An 11,610-nucleotide genomic window follows, 5' to 3' on the forward strand; every position below is an offset into this window, starting at 1 on the left:
TAAACTGTCCTGTGTAGGTCCAGATTAAAACCATGTACAGTAATAGTATTTTGCAAATGATTTATTGCTAACTTTTGGTGCAATACAGGTAAAAGCAGAAGGTGGATCTTGCTATTTCTAGTTAAAAGACTACATCAGTGTTCTTATTTCCTTATATTTCTATCTTCAAGCGTATCACGTGTTCTTCACATGTGTTTCTATCTTCAAGTGTATCACAAGTGTATCTTCAAGTGTTTTGTTATCTTCAATACTGATCAATTGTTTCCCTTGATGAAATATTTTTTTCTCTCTCAATGTTTTTATTCCTCAGGAGGCTAAATTACATTAGAATGGGAAATGCCTTTTGCAAATACAGCCTTTCAGTCACAGATCCTATGGGATCAGTCCCTGTTTGCATTATAGCACAGGATTGATTCTAGGTTAACCAGCCACTTCAGAAAAGGAAATGCTGCAAAAGGAAAATGTCTGAACGCTGTGCTGCTACCAGTTTTACCAGGACATAACATGATAATTTTAAAACCAATCATCAATGTCAAATGGATTCAAGAAGCGTTCACATTTCTGGCACGTACCACCAAATGAAACATTTAGCACTGCAAACTTGGTTTGCTCAAAATAAAGACCTTGCAGTTTTATATAAGCTTTATTTTTCTTTGGATTGGAATGGAACAGGAAAGATTCATAAAGGACACAGGCATTTATCCTCAAGAAAGGGACTGGCCTTTATTTAAAATTATGTCCTATCCCTGAGATTTTATCAACAGCAGCACATAAATCTGTCAATTTTAATTTCTGTTCTGCATGGAAATTTACCTGATTCCTTATAGTAGTAAGGACTTATGAAAATTTGTTTGGATTTTCAGATATTAATGCTATCACAGGTCCCCTAAATTTGTTTTGCCCTGTTAATGAAACAGAATTTCCTGGTTGAATTCTGCCTACCTCCATGCAGCATGCGTGGCTCCACAGTTATTCAACTGAACTTCCAAGTTCTGCTGACTCTCTTTAAGGAAGCAGATGATTTAACTTAAAATCTGTCCCCTGCTCAAGAATCTTGCAATTTTCTCTAGGGTGGTTTCTTTAAGAAATAAACAGGCTGCACATACAATTACTGTCTCTCCTGCTTCTGCCCTTGCACTACAGTGGTAGCAGATAAACCTAGACTGCAGGATGACAAAGTGGTCACAAAACCATCACCTACAGAACACCAAGGCTATCTGTGACAGCTGCTCCCCAAGCCATGAAAGAAAAAGAATAAAAAAAGAAAAGAAGCAGAACTCATCACTTTAATCCTTGACTACAGTGTAACTTCAGTAATTAAGTGGTTTCTCAAACTCAGTCTAATTCCTAAGGGAATCATCATTGCTGATAATAATTAGCATCTCTTTGACATTCTCAGCAGAGAGTCTCTTAAATGAATAGGTATGGAAATGAATGTGTCTCACTGATGTAGGCAATTCCTGCAAAGTAGGATTAAGTCATTCTTGACAGGCAATTCAGGAAACACCACTTCTATCTATGCTGAAGTTATGCTGTACAGACACACATTCTGGCCATAATCAGACATTTTTCATAAGAAATAGATCTATTCAGATCACTCAGAGATCCAAAATCAAATATCAGTATTTACAGTTCATGCATGTGCTTCGGTGAAAGTAACAGGAATATGTCACTATTTTAATTTTAGAACATTATTTACTTTTAGAACCATTCTCCATTCCCTCTGTTCTGTTCTATTTTATATTTCATTCTTTGTATAAGTTTGGGATTACTGGACCATAATCCTGTGGGGCCCTAAGGCAGTTGAGACTGCAGTTCTTTAAATTCTCTGTCAGTTAGTTACTGAGGTCTATTTTTATAAAGAATATCTCCATGGGAAGTGTTTATGAAGGCACATTTTAAAACAACTCCACAAAAAAAAGTTTAGATCCACACAAAACCTATAGATTGTATCCAGTTCAGAAAGGAAGTTTACATTTCACCCTGTTAGACTGTATTAACACTGACAAAGCATCCTAAGTCTTAACACAAAGACTTTTCTATTTGCAAAGCCTATTCTTTTCCTGATGACGCCCTTTTCCAAAGGCTTTTTAAGTACAATTTTTTTATTTTTTTATAGTTTTATTTTAGTTAAAAAAGCTTATTTCAAGTGTCCCTGCCCATGGCAGGGGGTTGAAACTAGATTATCTTTAAGGTCCCTTCCAACCCAAAACATGCTGTGATTCTAAGATTCTGTGAAGTTATAATAAAAATCTAGTTGACATACAATTTCCTTCTCAGTGCTTATTTATTGGAGGCAACTGAGGTGCTCATCTGTTACCAGTTTATATTGTCTTGAAACTAAATGGCAAAGAAATAAAAATCAGGGTAAATTTGACAAGCAAATAATAAGTTTGGTCAGGAAGCATGAAAAAAAAGTCTCTTCTCATATATCAAAATATCAGAGGGGGGAAAAAGAATGCATTTTCACAAATATCTGCAGGGGGTTTGAAGGTGCTCATTAATTTTAGTCATCAAACCCATTAACTTTAACAAAAATCCCTTTTTTTAAAATAGTTCGATATGGAGTATTTCAACGAACCATATGTACTTCCTCAGATGAGATACTAATTTTCAATAACCCATAATAATGTGTGTTCCTAAAGGTACTTTAGTAACATCAGAATTCGAAGGAAGTCACTGGTTATAAACATTGTCAAAGGTTATGATTTATAAGTAACCCAGTGTTCTTGAAAATCCTCACAGTATACAACTGTATACTATGTATTTGTAGTGTCTCCATCGCCTAAATATTAGTATTTGCCTTACAGTTCAAACAGAAAGCTTTATGATGTGCTCAAGCCTTTACTGATGCAGGTCAGGTAGAGGATCCATTATGAGACTGTGAAAGCTAAGGGATTGCAATTTTTATATCTGAAACATTCTGACAATTAAAGCTGCTTCCCCTGCTTTATTTTCTATGGGTGCTTGACAGAAGCAATGGCAATATTGGTGACTCAGATGCTGTGGTGGTTGTCTGCTGATGCTGCTCAGCAACAGCACGTACCAGCTTTCCAATGATCCACTGATAGTCCAGATTTATTACATGCAGTTACAGAAATCCTTTTCCATCTCTGACGCTCGAATCTTTCTGAAATCCTGTACTCATGCTGCCCAATGAGGCTATGTTTTGTGTACCATGGCTGAATGCTCCACTGCCTAGCACACCAGCACATCTGAGTTCAGGCAAGAGCATTTAAAAAGTCGTCCTCTGAAAAGGTTTAGATGAGCTCACTGTCGCGGGTGTGACTGCTGGAGTCATGCTCTGGACTCCCTGGATGCCCTACTTGGATCATCTGTACCACCCAGGGTGGAGGTAGGAGGCTTCCGAACAGCATCCCCAGGAGACATTAAACAGCATCCAGGTCAAGTAAACTAAACAAGGCAGGCAGACAGAAGAATTGAAAACACAAGGCCAAGGAAAGCTTTGGAAAATACTTCTGGGCTGTCATGTTTCGATTCAATGTGAGGTAGTGGAGCCCAAAATCATTTCTCATCAGGCATGTAACACATATATCTCATGCCTGGAATTCCAACTGGCATCTTTTTTGTTCTAGTAGATTTTCCTGGTGTCTACAGCTTAGTTTGTTAAGCTCATCCAACTGATCCAGGCCCTGGCACTGACAGTAGTGGACCTCCACGAATATCACCTCTAAGGTGATCCCATACGTCAGACAGTACTTATTATCAGTGTTCTTATTATATTATCTTGGATTATTACATTATGTTATTATTATTCAGTGTTGAAGACCAGGTTGGACAGGGCTTGAAGAAACCTCGTCTAGTGGAAGGCGTCCCTGCCTGTGGCAGGGGGTTGGAACTGGATGAGCTTTAAGGTCCTTTCCAACCCAAACCAGTCTGTGATGCTATGATTATGTCTAAGTAAGTTAGACATATTTTCTAACTATGGCTGTGTGGATGTGGAGCTTGGTGTTTGAAAGCCAGTCCTAAAGAAGGGTTTGAGTAATTGTAATTATATAACTTACTGATTTCAATCCAGAAACAGACTATTTTGTTAACTTTTATGCAAAATGGTCACCAATAATGTTATTTAGAACATGAAGATAAAGTAGCATAGCTATTTATGAGCACTTTGAAACAGGGCTTCTGAACTGATACAAACAGTAAACCACAAACTGCTTGGGCATGCATTTGTAAGCAGTATAGCTACTTTTGTGTTAACTTCTTCACTCAAAATCTCTTGGATGGTGAAATATAGAACAGGGACTGAAAAGATCTTCGAACAAGAAAACCTTTCATTATTTTTTTTTATTTATTTTTTATTTCTTTGGATAAAGAGCTGGGTTACCCTTGTGATTGGACAGTCTTTAGATTATCTATTCTGTCTCCTGGAAATGTACATGAAAGCTAGCTGGTTTAGAAGATCATCATCTTGACACACATATTTTATTCACGAAGAACGTTGCAGGGATCATGAAGACAGAAGATTGCTTCTATGTATGTGCTGAAGTTAGTATTAAAAAACAAGTTTGAGCTGCATTCAGGCCATAACCTACACAGTGCCCTGAAGTCACATCATAGTACTTTGAAATAGCTGGAGCTTTGATTCCTATGCCACAAGAATGATTTCTTTCCCCATTAAACAATTTTTGAGGAAATCAATACAACTCGAGGGAAGCCACAGGCTGCAATAACTCTCAAAAATGTATGTTTTCTTAATGATGGCATTTTATGGTGGATGAATTACTAACCTCTAACAACAACTTCATTGTGTGGTATCTTTTAAGCTGTCTTAAGATACTTTTCAATTATATTATAAATTCAGTTTTTTGGTATATAGATATTTCTACTTTTGATTGAACAAACAATTCAGGTAGAAAAACCTGAAATAAAAATCTATTTACAGGAACTTTGTCTGCCTGTATTTCACTATATATTAGTAAGCAAGTTCAACAATGTACAAGAAATACCACATGCAGATCAGAAGCTATTTTGCTACTTCATTATATAGCAACATAAACTTGTGATCTATGTTTTCTTTGAGAGACAAGACAACAGATTTCAAGATTTAAAATCATTTACTCAAACAGCTAGTGACACAAGCGCTATGGTCCTTCACAAAGATACACAATTTTAACCTTGGAACACAAAACAGCTACATTTAAACTGTCCTTACACGTGAACAGTCATGATTAATGATTGGATAGAGCCTAATCATTCAAAATTTCATCATCAAGGGAAAAGTGCTGAGAAAACATTAAGGGAATGGAGCATCTCCTGCAGTTTATAGTGGTTCTACATCACTAACAGTAACATTGGAAGCAGTCAAGGGTGGCTGCTTACTCAGAAAGTCACTAACATGCTTTTTCCCTCTAGTTCCACAATTCTGTCTGTGGTTGTGGTAACTAAATGTCACCATTACTGGTGGCTGTTCTGTAGTTAGTGTGAAATGACTTAATTTCATCGTGCTCCCAGGGAATATTTGTTACCTGCTATTCAAGTAAGACTTGGGTATGTAAGCATGGATCAAATCTTCTGGAATCTATAAGCAAAAGCTTAACTTCTTCCCTGCACAAGGATTGCTGACCTCTGTGATATCCCCAAATACTGGAAACTCGACTGCATAATTTGTGGTAGTGGGGGATTGCGTTCGCGAGGGTCCAGAGAAGGATCACAAACGATCCAAGACCTGGGCAGCCGTGTGAGAAAAGGCTGAGAGAGCTGGGCTTGTTCAGCCTTGAGAAAAGAAGGTTCAAGGGAAACCTTGTCACCATGTTCCAGTATTTAAAGGGTGGCTACAAAGAAGATGGAGACTCCCTTTTTACAAAGAGTCACATGGAAAAGACCAGGGGTGATGGGCAGAGGTTATTCCCCAGGATGATTCCAGTTGGACACAAGAGGAAAATTTTTCACAGTGAGAACAATCAGCCATTGGAGTAATCTCCCCAGGGAAGTGGTGGGTTCCCCAATATTGGGCACAAGATTCAGATGGAGAGGGTGCTGGGACATCTAGTCTAGGTGATGTTTTGCTGCAAAGGTTGGACCATTTGCTCCTTGAAGTCCCTTCCAACCTGGGATTCCATGATTCTATAATTAATCATTCTTTCCCAACCCCACAACCTTTCAGCATCCCATACTACAAATAATTTTCTAAAGATCAAAGTTATTCAACATGCAGAGTCCTGCACTTCATTCACAGGAACACGGGATCTGTTCTTGATCCTCATGCTGACCTTGGTGAATATCAATGCTTTGGTTCCTTGTGTAAACCATGAGTGACGTTTACTTGACTTTATAGAATATCTGGATAATGAAAAGGACCACACAAGCCAGGTCCAAAGGACAGAGGCACCTCTGTAAAACTAAAGGCAGCAAAGAGGTATTATTATTCCTGTAGACACTAATTATGTGCATGTGTATAGGGACTCTGGAGGATGGAGAGGGCAGGGAGGCTAATCCTCTGTAGAGGAAACAGTGAGTCTTGGGGTGGGTCAGCATGAGAAAAGGGCCAGTTTTGTGAAGCAAGGCTCAGTCACAAATAAGCTTGGGATCTAAGAGCCTACTAGTGAGTCACTCTGGTGGCCAATATGATCCTTCAGCATGTGAAAAATTATGAAATGTTATTATAATCTTCCAATCAATGTTGATAGAAAACAGCTGAGAGAATAAAGCCCAATAAATACAATCAAGCAGTACTACTGACAGGATTAAAGGTCATGCTAATATTGTAAACTATGAAATTAAGAAAATAAATTCAGACACTTGTGGATCAAAATTGTGATGGTTTTGTTTTCCTTTTTTTTTTTTAATTTAAACCTTTTAAAGAATAAAACACTGCCCAAATGTCTGAAGTGAAAAACTGCGATGCTACGTGTGACTCCAGGAGACATCCTCAGAAAAGCCAATGCTGCTCCAGCATTTTCTGAGCTTCAGTGATGATTACCAAAAACCTTGGGTGAAGCCTGAAAGATTTAGTACTGTCTTCTTTTCCATCTATTCCCTTTACTCTTTCTGCCTTTATCAAACTTTGAGTATACTGTGGTGAGTGGGAAAAGGAGGTCATTGCCCAGAAAGTGACTATACACATCCTTGACAGAATTATAATAAAGTCTGAACTCCTCCATAGGATCATCGACCAGGTTGCTCCAAGTCTCGTCCAACCTGGCCTTGAACACTGCCAGGGATGGGGCAGGCACAGCTTCTCTGGGCACCCTGTGCCAGGGCCTCACCACCCTCACAGGGAAGAACTTCTGCCTAAGAGCTCATCTCAATCTCCCCTCTGGCAGGTTAAAGCCATTCCCCCTTGTCCTGTCCCTACAGGCCCTTGTCAAAAGCCCCTCTCTCGAGCTTTCTTGTAGCCTCTTTAAGCACCAGCAGCTGCTCTAAGGTCTCTCTGGAGCCTTCTCTTCTGCAGGCTGAACCAGCCCAGCTCTCTCAGCCTGTCTCCAGAGCAGAGCTGCTCCGGCCCTCGCAGCATCTCCGTGGCCTCCTCTGGTGGATGAGAAGCTCGTGCCCTTTCCTAATAACATAAACCTTGATACAAAAGTTTTTCAGAATATCCATATTGTGCTTTTTGTATGTATAAATACTTTTTCCAAATTTAATATGCTTTAGATCTTATATTCCTATTGTGTATTTTAATTTTGTAGAAGCATCTGATACACTTCCACACTTTGGCTGTGCATTTTCTTACATTTTCTGTGAAAAAAACAAGCTGACCTTAGGACTCAAATGTCACTCACTAGAAGCAAAGTTGTATTTAGCTTTCTGGACCCATTTATTTCTATTGAAATTAATATAAAATCTTCACTAAATAAAAGACATGCCATGAATATTATCTACAAATTGCTGTTAGCTACCTGATTTTTTCATACAGTGTTTCTAAAAGGCTTTTCATGCTGTGAATTTAAAGACAGCATTTAAGATGTCACTATGGCATGTCTTTATATACAGCTGCCATAAAAGTCTTTGTAATGGATTCAGAAATGATGAACATAGAAGGTGCATGTGTCTCAGCCAGACATGACATTAACGTTTTTAAGGCAGATGCACTGGCACAATTTCAATCAACATTACAGGATAATTTTGCTGTGGAAAACACTACGGGTAATTTTGGTTACTCTAAGAGGTTCTGAGAATATATTTAAAAAAATTTAAAGATCTCAAGTACTTTGAGAGCAGCAATACATTAATATTTATTATAACATTTACTGAGCAATGAACAAGAAATCTGATCAGAACAAGACATTAATATACAATGAACAAAAAATTATCAATCAGCATGTCTCAATCAGAATCAAGAGGCTGTTTCAACCTATAACAACTTTTATTTAGATGCTATTAAACACTTAGAGTGCAGTACCTAACACACATACATAGCACAATTTTAACTTTTATTCATAGAATCACAGAATCACAGACTGCTTTGGGTTGGAAGGGACCTTAAAGCTTATCCAGTTCCAATCCCCTGCCATGAGCAGGGACACCTTCCACTAGACCAGGTTGCTCCAAGCCCCGTCCAACCTGGCCTTGAGCACTGCCAGGGGTGGGGCAGCCACAGCTTCTCTGGGCAACCTGTGCCAGGGCCTCACCACCCTCACAAGGAAGAACTTCTTCCTAAGAGCTCATCTCAATCTCCCCTCTGTCAGCTTAAAGCCATTCCCCCTTGTCCTGTCAAAAGTCCCTCTCCAGCTTTCTTGTCAGCTCCTTTAGACACTGGATTCAGCATTTATTATTTATTGTGAATGGATCATAAAACTCATGATAGGACTCAAGATTTGTGTTTATACTCTGTGCTGGGCTGTTTTTCCTCTTCAGGTCCCTGGACACCTGCAGGGCATCTCCTGATATGGCGGGGTTATACACATGTGCAAAGTTCACCACTAACAGACCACAGCTGAAGATGTAGTTTAGGAAGGAGTTCAACTTCAGAAGCTTTAACCTACATCTTGGAACCATCTATAAAACACATTGTTATTGACAAGCTGGAAAATATTCATGGGAATTTTAAAGGGTAATGGTGAAGATGAATGGCAAATGACTACGACCGATCGCCTGGCCCCAAGTTAATCAGACAATAGAGATGCACAGCCAGGATGCAAGATGAAGTAAGTGTTTGGTGTGATGGTAAGAGTTACAGCCAGACTCATTATACAGAACTGGCTTTGGTCCCTTGGGATCCACTAACTCTGGGATAGTCTTTCCATATGGCAAAAGCTCCACTCCTCAGTAAGAAAAAAACAGGATCACACCCTGAGCTGTGCTAATGTTCCACGTATCCTTCCACAGCCAACATCCCTATGAGTCACCAGGGCCAAAACGCACCACACGAATTTTTATTAAAATGGGAATGACAGGTTTTTAATTACCTAAAACACCAAACCTACCTTATAACACCAAACAACACGTGTTCAAGCCTAGGAGACATACTACTTTCTTCTGATAAAGAATGTTACTTCTATCTTTCTGATACTCAGACTAGCCTTTTGCAGTGTGCAGCAGCCAGAGAAATTACTTAAGGGTAGAAAACAGCTTGGACTGAGACTGTCAAAGCTTCCTGCAATTCCTCTACTCCTTCAACAACATACAGTGACTCTTAAAAAAACCAAACAAACGATATTGGGATGCCTATAGGAATGTCTATGTATACAGATAATTCATAGTTGCTTAATGTTTTGTGCAAGTTCAAAATATCTACATGGAATAAGAAAATACTTTTCTATATTTAATGCACTTTGTAATTTCATTACACTGAGAAACTCTCATATACCCTTACCACCAAAAATTCATTGAAATTTTTAAGGACCTGTGGAGATTTAAACACTTCCTGACAATTCTACAAAACAACAGTCGCTGAAATGCTAAGGTGGTTTCATTATAAAAAATAATAGTCTCCCTCTAACTAAAGAAAGCTTGGAGAAAACGGGGTTTAAATACATAGGGTGTAAATACACACTCCTTGCCCCACCCCAACGCAGCTCAGCTAATCTACAAGAAACCGAGCTAATCAGAACAGCACTTCAAAGGATCAGTGAAGGACAGGGGCTACAGAAACCTCCTTTACACAGGGGAAAAAATACACAAAGATGTGTGCAGATCATTCAGTGTAAGGGCAAAGAGATGAATTATTTCACCTATTCTATCTGCAACATAAACATAAATTTAATCATCTGTAAAATAAAAGAGGAGGGGAAAAGGCAGCACGGCAATACTGATCTTACGAGGGAACTGTGAAGGCATCCAAAAATGAATTCAGAAAATGGCAGTGGCAGATTAAAAACTTTTGCTTAACTGATGGTTCCAAAAACTACTTCCACACTTTTAAGGAACAGGAATAAATGGCATATACACTGCTTGAAATTAAGAAAAACAAATCACTATGCTAAAACCAGCAGACAATTTAACAGACTCATTTAGGCTGAAAAGATTTCTTCCTCTGGCACCTTGCTGCAGGGACGATCACTATGATATAAAACACATACTAAATTCTAGTGATGAAACACTATAAAAACATGATGTGCTCAAAGAATGTTAGTGGGTTATTTCCAGCAAAACTTACTGAAGATGTTAGAAAGCACGTATGATTTTATGACATCTCCCGAAGAAGTAAGACGGGGAAAAAAAAAAAAGCATTTCAGGCTATGAAGACTTGCAGAATTAAGTTCACTGACAGTAAGACTAGAATAAACTCACTAGATTAAGTGGCTGATATGTGGGATGACAGAAAGCCAAACAAGGTTCTATAAGCTGAAAATACGATATTATTTGATTTTTGACTGCTTACAAGAAGTAAATGTACAACGGAGAATCTCGGTATTGAATTCTCTCACATTACAGGCTGCATATTAGAAGTACTCCAGCTATCCAAAATAGTACTTAGTACTGTATTAGACAGCTTGATCCTTAGAAATAATAATGATGATAGTACTTCATGCTAGAATTTTTGCTTTTAACTAATGTTGTTTTAACCATCATAATACTTGTCTAAGGAGATGTTTGAGAACCTGCAATTTTCTTTTATTGGAATGGATTAATCATTATTATACTAGTATAGCTGACTTAATAATAATAATAATAATAAAAATAGAATCACATAGAGCTACAAATCAGACATGAATTTCCTTGTCTGCTCAAGTTTTAAGCAGGGAAGTCTTCACAGTACTGCCCCCCAGTCCCATGGTTGCTGGTACTGACTGTTATTTTGGCAACATGCCTTTCAGGAAGACCCGCTCTGATTAGACCACTTGTGGAGCAGAATACTATGCAGAAGAGTAAAAAAAGTCAGAATAAAGTTCAAAAGCAGAGAAAGATACATCTAATCTTTGCCCATGCGTGCCCAGTTATACACAATACCCACTTTGTTGATCAACAAAAAACACATTAAAACATCCAGGACCAGGCACAAAATACTAATGTGAATAACAGCTGTTAAGATGACTAACACTTTTATTACATTTTCAGAATTGAATACTTTGGCCAGAAACAGAGCCAGAATAAACCAGAGTAGCCCCTGTGGAAGTTAATGGAACTATAATGAATTACACCAATTGAGAATTTAGAGTATTATTCTGGGATAGCTTGCTAGCAAAATATACAAAACAAAGCAAAAGA

At 38.3% G+C, this 11,610-nt stretch overlaps 1 protein-coding gene and 1 pseudogene across 8 annotated transcripts in view; one reads left to right on the forward strand and one right to left on the reverse strand.

Annotated features, from left to right (window-relative positions):
- The window catches only part of XRCC4 (X-ray repair cross complementing 4), a 182,140-nt gene that overhangs the window by 69,891 nt on the left and 100,639 nt on the right, over positions 1-11,610 (reverse strand). The window lies entirely within an intron of this gene.
- On the forward strand, positions 5,530-5,665 carry LOC115601422 (annotated as a pseudogene).

This window comes from Strigops habroptila, chromosome Z (assembly GCF_004027225.2).
Source record: "Strigops habroptila isolate Jane chromosome Z, bStrHab1.2.pri, whole genome shotgun sequence".
Taxonomy (NCBI): domain Eukaryota; kingdom Metazoa; phylum Chordata; class Aves; order Psittaciformes; family Psittacidae; genus Strigops; species Strigops habroptila.